We start from the raw sequence: 9,487 nt of genomic DNA on the forward strand, positions 1-9,487 counted from the left end.
TTAAATCTAAAAGAAATATAAGCATTTTCAAAAGTAAGGAAATAGATAGCTAAAATACCTTGGAAACCCCAGCTCTGCCCCTTTAGCAACAGCAATCCAACTTCCTTCCTCCTGGCAGAGCTTCTCTGAGACATATGTTCTTTGAGCCAACACACAGTATGTTGCCATTAGGGGAGGACTAAGGAGAGCTGGAAAAATAAAAACCCTGTTCCATGGAGAGTGTCATTGCTTGCTTATGTGGTTCTTTTCAAGTTTAATTAAAAAATCTAGGAAAAGTACCTGTAGCTTGGAGATCATGGCAACATTGGTGCATCATGGAGAGTTATCTTCTCTTTGACCAAGTGTCCATTATGAATTAAAGAAGCTCTTACTGAGGAAAGGTACAAAGGTACATCAGTGCATTGCCATGAAAAGTTTCAGTGGGCTGGCATTTTCTGACAGCAATATAAAAGGCTTCACGAAAAAAAAAAATCTTAACCGGCTCCAGTGAGGGTATCTGTGCTATTGTCCTGGCACAATAAGTGTCCTCTGCAGCTTAGCTTTTGCCCTTTGATATGCTGGTTTCAGAAAGGCTTAAGAAAGCTTCCTGTAGATATTGCTGCTATATCCCACTAAGCCAGACCGCTGCACGGCATTACTTCTCTTCCTCAAAGTTAATGCTGAGGAAGTCAACAATAAGATGAAAAAGTGATCTTAAGCTGCGTCTAAGAACCATTGTTTGCTAGGAAGAGAGCTGGAGGAGCGGCTTCACTCATGGTTTGCATCTATATGGTTGAATCAGAGAGAAACAAATTTCTTCCCTCTCCCCCTCCTCCTACACCCTTAAATAATAATTCAGGAAAACATTTGAAATAACTAGTTAGTTCTTTGATAGCAATGTGTATCTTTAGTTTCCTTACTTAAATGCAGGGACTTTATTAGGTGGAAAAAATCAGCTTTCATTTATATGAATTTATAAGAATGAAATAGCTGCAAAGAGGATCATAAAAACATGAATCCTAAAGGCTCAAACATCAGAAGGCAATTAAAACTTGAGGCTTTGCACATACTGAGAGAAAGAGCGGCTATACAAAAATAACTTTGAGGAGGATACTTTCATGGCAGAGGAGCAGATAACTCCTACATGCAGCAACACATACATGCAGCCTACTTTTTGTCAGGAATGGATTCAGGGGTCCCCAGGGGTCCTGTGTGAATACTGTCACTCTGCAGTCACAGCTTCAGGTGCAGGAAAATCCACTGCAATGTGCACTTAATCCTTCAGAGGAGCCGGGGAAAGCCAGCCTGGACTTTGTTACACTCTTCATTTCAGAAATCTTCTTACAAATCCATACCTGCCCCACTGCAGGTTTCATAGAGAGCCCTTCACCAGGCAGGTGAGTTAATCCTCCTTGCTTCCTCCTCCTTTTCCAGCAGCACTGGCCCCTGGGGAGTAAGGATCCAGGCAACCATCACAATTTCTCCTTCATGCAGAGCTGGATATTCCTGGGTGAGTATCTAGGCCACCTAATGATACAAAACTGCACTGTCCCAGCCCTTTCCCACACAGCTGGGGCATTGCTGGCATTGGCTGCCGAGTTTCCAGGGTCTCTAAAATATTCTTTTTACAACATTACTTCAGGAAAAGGCACAATAAGCACTTCAAATTCCATGTCTGATTTAAGTATTCCTTGAACACTATTTAAATCAGGTGCAAAACAACAACATCTCCAACACCAGTGGCCGTATCAATTAGTAAAAGATGATATTTTAAGAAGAATTCTCTGTGGGAGGCTCCATTTTCCCATTAGAAACTTCCTTCTCCTTCTTGCTTATTTCTCCATTATCGCTGGTGTTTGTAATTCTTCTCATTTGCTGGGAATGTCATTACTATTGTGCACCAGATATGTAATGAAGTGACTAAAAAGGGGTAAACTAGTTCATAGTAGGAAGTCAGAAGAGTACCAGGCTGTGGATTAGCCTGTAAAAAGGAGCTCCGAGTATGAGGCCAGAACCTCACAGCTATATATGTGGATGTATATTTCATAGAGCTGCCTCTTACTAATTTATTTATTCTTTCTCTGAGCCTCAAGTAATGTTACTGCACTGGGAGGCTGTGAATGCATCATGTAGGCATAGACGTGGAAAAAAAATTGAGCCCAGCATGTTTCCATCCGAAGATGTGGAAAACTTTGATCATTCATTAGGCAAGAAAGAGCAATATTAAAATCCTTTTTCTTGTACTAAAAATAAATCAAAAGTGCAGAAGCTAGTTCTGCAGCCTGCCACTGGTGTGATCCTTCTGTGGGCTGCAGTGTAGGCTAACATTTTGGCAACTGTATTTACCTAATTCTGTTAGGAGAGTGTTGGTCCCTCAGGGCTTGAGAAGTCAGTCTCCTCCACATTATGTTTTCTTTTTTTATCTGTAAATTTTGTTACGTTCAGGTTTGGACCTGAAAACTTTTTCTGTCTCTGTGTTTTGTATATTTCAGAACGTGGTTTTGTTAAATGAATCTTCCTGGAGTACCCTGATACTTGCAGCATTACAAAGAAGCACTTGACGCTGTGAGAAATTCAGGGTAAAAGCAGATCCTTCTTATCCTTGCGCTTTCCACTTCGGTGTTATTGCGTCCTTCCTCCCTGCAATAGAGAGCACGGAAATCCTGTGAATACCATCTTCGGGGCATTTGCTAGAGAAACACAACCTGGAAATGCAAAGTATCCCTCTACTGTGGCAACTTCAGTAAGCCATACCATGACTGGCAAAAGATGTGAGCGACCATATTTCCGACTAAAGGCAAATATAAATCTTAAGAGCTAAAAAGGGTTCACAGACAGGAATAAAAATATAACGCATCTCTGATTTGCAGTTTTCTCTTTAAGTCCTCCTAAATAAACTATCTGTATAGACAAAGTATATTGCATACATGAGGTCAGTGAAAACATACAAAACAGGCTGGTGAAGTTCTTTCTATCTGGCGATTCCCTGAGAGTTAATATGGATATTGTCTTCAGCAAACAGAACATAAGACACGTATCAGTCAAAACTGTAGCAGTGGTTGGAGTAATGTTGTTAAACGTGTGAATGAATCTTAATATAGAAGCACAAGCGTTGTCATACTGGCTTCCATATATCTCTGGCTCCCATATACCTCTCACCCAGTAGCCTGGCTCAGTAAAGAAGCAAGTGGAGGATCCTCAAGGGAGGATGCAAATATTGCTTTAATAGGTCATTACAGAATAAGCAGCCTATTGGGAGGTAGCCCACTCACTCAGAATAACTGTATCACTGATGTTCGCTCTCCTGTTGTTATCCTGTTTTGTTGTGGTGACCAGATTTTAAATCCTTTTTCTGGTCACAGACAGATTGCTCATTTATCATCTGCAACAACGAACCCTCAGTGTAATCTCTTATGCCATTTCTTCTTAAGCTAATTCTCCCTGCTCCTTTCCCTGCTGCTGATGCGTGCTGAGCGATGGGGAGGGCGTGGGTGGTGGTTCGACCCAACAACGGCAAGCAGAGTACATATCATTCCTGTAGTGACTATTCTGTCCATCAGGCTCACCTTGTGCCATGCTGAAAACTGGTATTTATCCTGATTTTTTGTTTCATTAACTGTGCAATTGATTCTGGTAAAAAAAAATAAATCTGAAGTAAGAGATTAATGAGGCACCATTTTTCTTTGGCAAAGTTCTTGCAAGAATCTCATGATATCATGACTACCTAAGAGTTTCACCATTTCACATTTAAAATTATTGCTTGTTACAGCCAGTTATATACTACTGAAAATAATCCTGGGTGATGTATGTTCTTCCTGAGTTATCCCTAATTTTTACTTTTACTTAATTTTTACTTTTTACAGGAGAAAGCTTTCTGTTTCTTACAGGCATTACATTTTAAGAGCTGAAAAAAGCAGTCTGTGAGAAGTAGGAAATCCCAACAGCATGGAGGTGTTTAAGCCAATAGCCCGTTGGAACTGAGCAGTATCCAAAGTGAGTCTATGAGAGCACATCTGGTGCAGAAGTTACAGATGATGATTCAGACCTCGGTGACGCAGGTTACAGCAGTGGGCATAACACAAGGGTAGAAAGGAACCATCCCAATGCCACAGATTTACCCTACCCCTACTAGGTACAGCATTAGGTAGCCACAATTTAATTTTAGGCTATATAAAATGAGTTGGCTACACCTGATTAAAAACATGGCAAGATTTACAAAATTGGACTTTTTCGTCATTCTATTTGTTCTGTATTTATTGCTAGTTGAATGAAGCAAGCCTAAGGGGATATCCTACGTGAAAAGGGCTTGTTTTCTTGAAGGTTAAGTTCATTAAATCAAATCCTGACCTTTTAGAGTTTACACTGGCTGAGCCTTTCTGCTCCCTGGACCTCCAAGCAAAATTGTCAGTCCACAGATCTCACTTTTCCACAAATGTTCCCCACCTTCCCAACCATTAGAAGCCCCTCCTTGTTCTTAAAGTGTTTGCTGCCATTCATCAAAATGCAAACAACTAAAGGGCATCTATGAAGCAACTGTTAAAACAACATGGCTTCAGTTCTGAAGGAAATACTTTGCAAAATAAAACCATTTCTGCAATCACAGATTTCCCAAATCAGCACAAATGTATAGTTGTTAAGAACATCTGCACGCATCTATACACACAGACATATAATATAAATGTACATACATGCACACTTAAGCAGATAAGACACTTTTTAGCTTGCTGTGATGGCTGTACTGTGGCCCTCACCTGAATACATCGTGTTCCTTTAACTTCAGCCCGAGATTAATAGATTGCCGGCTGAATGGAGTCTTTTTATAGCGCTAGTCCATGGGGAAATTCTTCAACAAAAATGCTTTTCTGATCACATTTGCAATTCATATATGCTATGAACAGGATTCTATTAATTGAACACTGAAAAAAATTTCCTAATTATTGCATATATTATTAATGACCTTCATGCCTCTACAATAAGCAAAACAGCAACGTTCAGTACTAATGCACATTCTGAGAGTTTTCTCACTGCAGTTTCTGTACAACTGCTCTTCAAATGGTTATTTTTTCTTAAGGATTTCTACATTTAGATGACAAATCAAGCTTCTCTAATTGCCAAATTTTATCTGCGCCTTCATCAAGAGACACCTTACAGAGCTTCTGAGTCAGAGTAACCAGGCAACCCTAAGCCTCTAGACTAGGAGGCAAAGAAAAACGCGTACTCCTACAGTAAGAAGAAAAATGATGATTTCAATCTCTATTCAAAAATTTGTCATAATAGATATAATGTTTGCTGTGACTCAGACATTTTAAAGGGTGATATAAATCCTCAGGCTCCCAAGATGTCCCAGCCAGAAGCTCAGGGGTTTCTTGCCAGTTCTCCCAATGTATCGGTGATGGGCAAACCAGAGCCCTGGTGAGAGCTGGTCAGGCAGCACTGGACCTCTGAGCTCTCGCACGGTAATACCTTTTGATTCCTGTTAACTGTGTAAAGTCATACCAGGGAGATACCAAACGCCAATCTATTGTTTTTCCTGGGGAGAAATCCCCTGATGGTCTGGTCAAAGCCAAGCCTTTATAGTGCAAATTCCTGCAAATCCCAGTGATGACCTTCCACCAAGGGCAGCTGCGTAAGCTCAGCTGTGCTTTGAGTCTCTGAGGTTTATCCAATCACCTGCCAAAGACCACAAATTCATGTTTCTTACTGAAAAGCAATCATTTGTAAGGTCATTTTTATATATATATAAGGTTTATATATATAATGTATATATGTAAGGTTGTTTTACAAATAGTTATTTGTAAAACTATTTATATGCATGCCTTGGACGATCAAGTGCTCTGTGTCTTCTCTGTGATCTCAAAAATCAGATCTCCTCACAGGTCTCATGTTTGTGACATCCTGTCCCGGGACTATCTCTGTTCTCAGCCTAGTGGATAACATTTTCACCAACTACTGGATGCATTGTTCCAGAAACCCTTTGCCCTACCAGGCCAGACCAGACTGGGTTTCCTCTGCAGAGGAGTTGGGAACACATCTGCTATCAGGCCCATGAGGACGTATCCTGTGGACTCTGAGAAAGCCACCTTTCCATGGCATTGTATCTGTCCCACAATTCTCCAAAAGCACGGGTCCCATGGTAATACATGGTAGCTAAAAAATAGATAAAACATTAAGTTAAGAATAATTCATGTCTAAACTGCCAGGTGAAAGGGCAGAGGTGAGAAACTGAATGTTAAAAGAGTCAGTGATGCCAAAAAAAAAAACAGACAAGAAGAGGCCAGAAGAAAGGGCCATCAGCACTGGTCATGATTTGGGAGGTGGCTAAAATCAGGTCTCAGGTATGTCTTGGGGTGCTCCTCCATCCTGGGGAGTGCTGCCCTGTGTTGTGGGCTCTGCCAAGGAGGAGTGCTGCCATGGCTTCAGCAAGGCAAGCAGCAGGCTGGAGGGCCAAATATTCAATGGTGATTATGTGCTTGTCCCTCTCTCAGAGGTAGGCATCTCCCACAGGTAGGCAGTCAGGAGGCATAGGTGAAATCTTCTTTCCACAGAAGTAGCACTTTAGGCCATCAAATCCCTGTCCTGATTGCTTTTGGTCAGCTTGGCCTCTGGATGCAGAGTGCTAAAATAGCAGCAAAGTGACAGATACTCCTCCTCCGAGCTCCCTAACCTTCCCTTCTCTTAAAGGACACGTCTGTTTGCTGATGCCCAGCCTCCTCCCTGCTCACTTTGTGGAGCTTTTGCCCCACTTGTGGTTGTTAGTGGGTGACCTGGGGTCTAGCCAGTCTCTTTTCCATCAGTGTCTGTGGTTTAGAGACTCTCATCATAGTCCAAAGGGATGCTCTCCTGCCTTTAAAAAGCTGACATGACACCCCCAGATTATTCAGCAGCACTCAACCACCATGAGGTGCTTCAGGCTCAATTACACAAGTCCATGAAGGTCTCAGCTACACTGTGGGTACACAGTTCCCAGGGGAACGATGATTTCTGCAGGTTAATATCAGGACTTCCTGGTGTTTAACTAGGAAGAAAAATGAAATCTAAATACTAGAATTATCTTTGCATGTATGTGTTGCATTTACTCTCCTGTTTTCAATGCTACAGAGTTACCTTATGGCAGATACTTCTAACAAAATCCTCTGGGACTATTGCTCCTCGCACATATTTGCTTCCCTGTTCTCTCCTTGGGGGCTGCAGCAGCAGGGAGCAGCAGACCTCAGCTCTGCTGGTCCCTCTGGCTTCATCTAACAAGGCTCTTTGAGGACATTCTCAGGATCTTGGAAGAGCAGGACTCCTTTTCTTTTCTCTTTTCTTTTCTTTTCTTTTCTTTTCTTTTCTTCTTTTCTTTTCTTTTCTTTTCTTTTCTTTTCTTTTCTTTTCTTTCCTTTCCTTTCCTTTCCTTTTCTTTTCCTTTTCTTTTCCTTTTCTCTTCTCTTTTCTTCTTTCTTTTCTCTTTCCTTTTCATTTTTTTCTCTTTTCTTTTTTCTCTTTTCTTTTCTTTTCTTGTTTCTCTTTTCTTATTTTCTTTTTTCTCTATTCTTCTTTTTTTCTTCTTCTCCTCTCCTCTCCTCTTCTCTTCTTCCCTTCCCTTCCCTTCCCTTCCCTTCCCTTCCCTTCCCTTCCCTTTTTTCTTTCTCACACCAGTCTATTGGTTTCTTCCAGCGCCTTGCACTTTGGGCACTGGCCCCAGGGATTGACACTGGAGCCTCTGCCACAGAATTCAACAGCCTCACAAGGAAAAATTATTGGGCTCAGAGCATTTCCCCTTGACTCCACTGAGTGAGGAGGAAGAGGAAGAGGAGGAGGAGGAGGAGGAGAAGGAGGAGGTGGAGGGGGGCAGGGCAGTGTTCACTGGCCCCAGTCCTGGACAGAAACCAGCCACATGCTGAACCTCAGCTGTGGACCTCAGCTCCATTGATTTTGCTGGAACATACATGGATGTTTCCATGATTTGCCGCAGGTAAAGGGACTTAGATATTTGTTCAAATGCGTAAATTAAGACCTTAATAGTCCATTTGTTTTAAGTAAAGCTGCTCCTGGAGTTAGATATAGTTCGAGGCATTAAGGGACGTGACTGGGCCCCATACTGGGTAATTTTTCATTTCTGCCATTCTTAGAAGCATATTGGATTACTGCGTTTTGTGAAAAACCACGGCATGAGAAATGCTGGTATGTGAAACCCTGGTATCTGAAGTGCTCTGGGCAGGCTGGCGGGAGAAGGCTGCACACACCGGCAGGGCGGGCAGGGGAGAGGAGAGCATCCAGGGGGCAAAACTGATCGATGGGCAAAAGGCGTCGGGGCAGCGCTCGGTGCCTGGCAGCTGGGCTGGAAACGGGTTCAGCGGTGAAAGCAGGCGCAGTCGGCTGAGTCAGAGGCCTGCAAGTGAGGGGGGCACTGGGCCCTTCCCCGGGGCCTCGTCCCCTCTCTTGGAGCTGTCTGGCTGTAGTGCTGCGTCTCCCGGCCCCCAGGAACCCACCAGTGCCGGTGGCTCCCCCACGACTGGGGCTGCCGTGTGCCTGCGCTGGGACGACCCCGCCGGATCAGCCCACTGAAAACGTCCACTGCAGATCATGAAGTGCCTAAGGAAATCTACGGCTCCTTCAGGGAAAGGGAGCCCCACAGGCAAAGCCCCGGCGCCCATCGCCGATGTCCCCGTGCCTCCCACCCGTGAGCCTCCCCCAGTCCCCCCTCCCGAAGAGCCTCCCTGCAAGCTCTCCCTCGCGTGGGCCCCGTACCTCTCGCTGCGCGTCCCGAGCGCGGGCACTGCAGCACCGCGCAGCAGCACAGCGTTACTGGGCACTCCAAACCACTTTCCAAGGACGTTCCTTACACGCTGCTTTGTGACTGCGCGGCCTTACCGGCGGCGGGCGCGCGGCCCCAGGGCGGCCGGGGCTTGCGCGGGCGGGCGCGGCGCAGGGCTCCACCTGCCGATGCTGCCGCGCCGCTGCCGTGCCGGGGCGGGCGCGGAGGCCCTGTCTTGCAGCTCTCCGCTGCCGCCGAGGGCTCCGGGGGCTCATTCCAGCTGCCACCCGTAGCTTCTGCTTATGAGGGCGCAGAAGATATTTTAAATTAAGGTTTTTGGTTTTTTTTGTTTTTGTTTTTTGGTTTTTTTTAAGGAGAAAAAGCCCTACAAGATTGACACTGGTTTGTGTTGAACCGTTTCTAGCATGGCATCAATCAAACTGTTCACAATAGTTACCTTACAGCACTACAAAATCCTGTTTAGCAACTAAATAACATTTCCCCGTTTTTGTAGGTCAGGATACAGTTTGAGACTTAAAAAAAGTCTTTCAGTGCTAGTTTGATGCTTAATTAGGAACTCACTCAAATCCAAACTTTCCCAAACTATACACTCAGAGTAGGGAATCTAAAGAGTGCTTTATTTTCAAGTGTCCTAAGCATTTGACATTTCTCAGTGAAATCAGATGGATTTCTATGATACTCAGTGCTCATAAAAGCAGCTGAGTCAGATCAGTAGGTATTTGTGACAACACAATTTCTTTATCTCTAATT

At 43.9% G+C, this 9,487-nt stretch overlaps 1 long non-coding RNA gene across 1 annotated transcript; it reads right to left on the bottom strand.

Moving 5' to 3' along the window:
* Positions 1-879: 879 nt before the first annotated feature.
* LOC140647158 (uncharacterized) lies at positions 880-8,876 on the bottom strand. Its single transcript, XR_012040681.1, has 2 exons — positions 8,710-8,876; positions 880-2,619 (listed from the first exon to the last, which is right to left on the bottom strand). It is a non-coding gene; the product is annotated as an uncharacterized lncRNA (long non-coding RNA).
* Between the last annotated feature and the right edge of the window lie 611 nt (positions 8,877-9,487).

This window comes from Ciconia boyciana, chromosome 2, assembly GCF_034638445.1.
Source record: "Ciconia boyciana chromosome 2, ASM3463844v1, whole genome shotgun sequence".
Classification (NCBI taxonomy): domain Eukaryota; kingdom Metazoa; phylum Chordata; class Aves; order Ciconiiformes; family Ciconiidae; genus Ciconia; species Ciconia boyciana.